General features: G+C 41.8%; 1 pseudogene; it reads left to right on the forward strand.

The window, feature by feature from the left end:
* Positions 1–2,200: 2,200 nt before the first annotated feature.
* LOC150003123 (large ribosomal subunit protein eL43 pseudogene) lies at positions 2,201–2,551 on the forward strand (annotated as a pseudogene).
* Positions 2,552–3,042: the final 491 nt, after the last annotated feature.

The following is a 3,042-nucleotide window of genomic DNA, read 5'->3' on the forward strand; positions in this document are numbered from 1 at the left end:
GTAGCCATGTGGGAAGCCAAGCAGACACTATTCTGAAAACTGAACCATTGGAAGCTTCTCTCCTTTTCTACAAATCCCTTCCTCTATGTGGCCATCCAGAGAACAATGGAAAATCTTAATATTTAAGAAGTGGATGTGGTGGGTGAAAGGTAAGGGGGAAGTGGTACATGCCCCTAGAAGCTCAAACCTAAGTCATCTCCTTCAAGACAATTTCGACCACATACCTCTATGTTCAGGGGTCACCAGACACTTGACAGCCACAAATAAAGTGGTCTTTGGATTCCACCATGGATACTTCCTGTGGATACAGTTTTTACAGAAGTCTTGAGGTATCACAAGGCAGTCTGGTAAAAGCATCCTGGTATTCCTGAGCTCTTGGTTATATCAGTTCTTAGAAACCTTGACCTTAACTCTTGACATAAAGCATCAGGGAAGGGTATAGTCAATGAACTAATATGAATGACCCATGGACATGGACAACTAAATGGAGATGGCCTGTGGAAAAGCAGGGGGCAGAGCAGGGGAGAGCAAAGGGGGGAAAATGGGAAACTAATAGAAAAACAACAAAAAATAAATTAAAAGAAATAAAATAAAATGCCAAGAAATGTCTAATTGAAAAAAAAAAACATCAGAGAGTTAGTGGGTCACATCTGAGGAGAAAATTATACTGAAAAGCACTGGATGTCAAGCTCAGAGTTCACCCTCTTGGCTTTTGCTTTCTGGCTAAATCTCCCTTCTGCTGCTGCTCTCTGAGTTAATGTTTGTGTAACATAATTTGCTGAAAAAATGAAATCTGGGTGAGTAGAAAAAGAGAGAAAAGGAGGATATGGATGATGTTACCCATGGGGAACTTTCCCTTCTCTGGACACACTTAATAATTCTACTCAGTCCCGTGAAGTTGTTGTGATAAATCACCTCCAAAGATGACTCCACAAAGAACCTGATGCTAAGTTATTTACACCCTTGTGTAGTTTCTACCCCTTAAATATGGGGTGGTCTTGTGGCTCACTTCTTGACTAAGAATGGTGGAAGTGACACTGTGAATTACACAGTTTGGTCATCAAAAGCCTTGAAACTTCCACCTGGGTTTCTTGGAACACATACTCTTGGAGAATCCAGTCAAGATGATAAAATTCTGACTACCCTGAGACCATCATTCTGTGAGAAAGCCCATGCTAGCTGCCTGAAGATGCCCAACCAGTGTCAGCTGCTCCAGGGATCCACTGAAGCACCAAACACAAGAGTGAAAAATCAGAAATGCCTCCTAACTTGCCTTGGCCTCAGAGTTGACCACAGGTTTAAAATTCATGAGAAAGTTCAGAGCCTGGGGAGAGTATATGCAGTACATCCAGCCCATTATAAACCATTCCCTTCTTTCTGGGCAACTGGAGAGACTGGGAATCAGTAAATTGAGCCATAGCCAGTGCCAAGAAGCAAACCCTAAAGGACCTACTGCTGTCTCTTCTAGGGTCTCTGGAAGGCAAGATCAACCTCAGCTGAGCTGTCATTGGCTCCGCAACAGGACAGGCCATTACACCCTCTCACACTTGGGGAGACTGGGGGACTGCATGGGTGGAATCAGGCAAGGGAATACCATGCCACATAGGGAAAGACATCTGGATGCTCCCTGGCATTTGGTATCATCAAGTCAGCTGTAAGCCTTGGTCAAGAACTCTGAGTATAAAACAAAGGAGATGTTCCTAACTTTAGTGCCTCTCCTTCTCACATTTATCAGGTTTCCTTCTATTATTCTTTAATGTCTCTCCTCGCCTAAAGCTAAAAGCAGCCCTCAAACCAATGTAGCACAGAGAATCTTACTTCTAATAGTACCACTTGAAAACCTCCTTAAAATTACCAGTCCTGACCACTCCCCAAGACCACTCTAATCACAGTCTCTGAGGTTCATCTCATTGTCAGTACTTTATGAAGGTCCCCAGGGGACCCCATTATTCAAGCCAATGTGGGAAGCATGGACTTAGCCATATGAAGGATTGTAGGAAATTCATACCTCCTGAGCTAGTAAGTCTACCATTCAGAGGTGAACATTAAGATTTATGTATAAACACAGCTTGGATATACTGGACAAAGATTTGATTCATGTCCAAGACCAGATGGAGCAGGGTGGCTGAAGATTTAATCATGCTACTCAAAACTGCACTTAATTTAAAACCTATGAATTTGCCTCTTCAGCTGTGACCTTCTAAGTGACGAAATGGCTAAATGCACCAAGAAGGTCGGTATCGTTGGCAAGTACGGCATCTGTTATGGTGCCTCCCTCAGGAAAAATGGTGAAGAAGATTGAGATCAGCCAGCACACCAAGTACACTTGCTCCTTTTGTGGCAAAACTAAGATGAAGAGACGCGCTGTGGGCACCTGGCACTGTGGCTCCTGCATGAAAACAGTCACTGGGGGTGCCTGGACCTACAACACCACTTCTGCTGTCACAGTAAAGTCAGCCATCAGAAGACTGAAGGAATTGAAAGACCAGTAGAAGCTTCACAATTTGAAATATTGCTAGCCTATAATAAATGGGTTAATTTATGTAACAAAAAACAAAATACAAAACCTATGAATTCTTTATTCCTGGCATTTCTGTTCAATGTTTTTGGACCATGGCTGACTGCAGGTAGCAGAAACTGTGGAAAGGGGAATCCAGGGAAATAGGAGACTAGTGTATGTACATAGAGAGCTTAGTACTATCCATGGTTTCAGGCATCCACCGGGGACCTTGGGACACATCTCCCACACATAAGGGGGAACTATTATATGTTACTGCTTTAATAGCACATTCTTAACTGGTATAGCTTCCTAGTAAGTTTTGGTGTCTGGGAAGATAAACCCTTCATTACATTGGTTTTTCAAACTATTTTTGGATTTGCTTGAGCATTTTACATGAAGTTCTGAATTTTGTTTTCAGTATCCTGTTGGACTTTTATTAGGATTTCATTGACTTATAGATTAACTTTGGGAATAATTAAAATCATAGTAATAAATGGTTATTTTCATCCAGAAAAAAAAAGATTTATGTATAAAGATGATCA

This window comes from Furipterus horrens, unplaced genomic scaffold (genome assembly GCF_987537825.1).
Source record: "Furipterus horrens unplaced genomic scaffold, mFurHor1.1.pri manual_scaffold_8, whole genome shotgun sequence".
Taxonomy (NCBI): Eukaryota; Metazoa; Chordata; class Mammalia; order Chiroptera; family Furipteridae; genus Furipterus; species Furipterus horrens.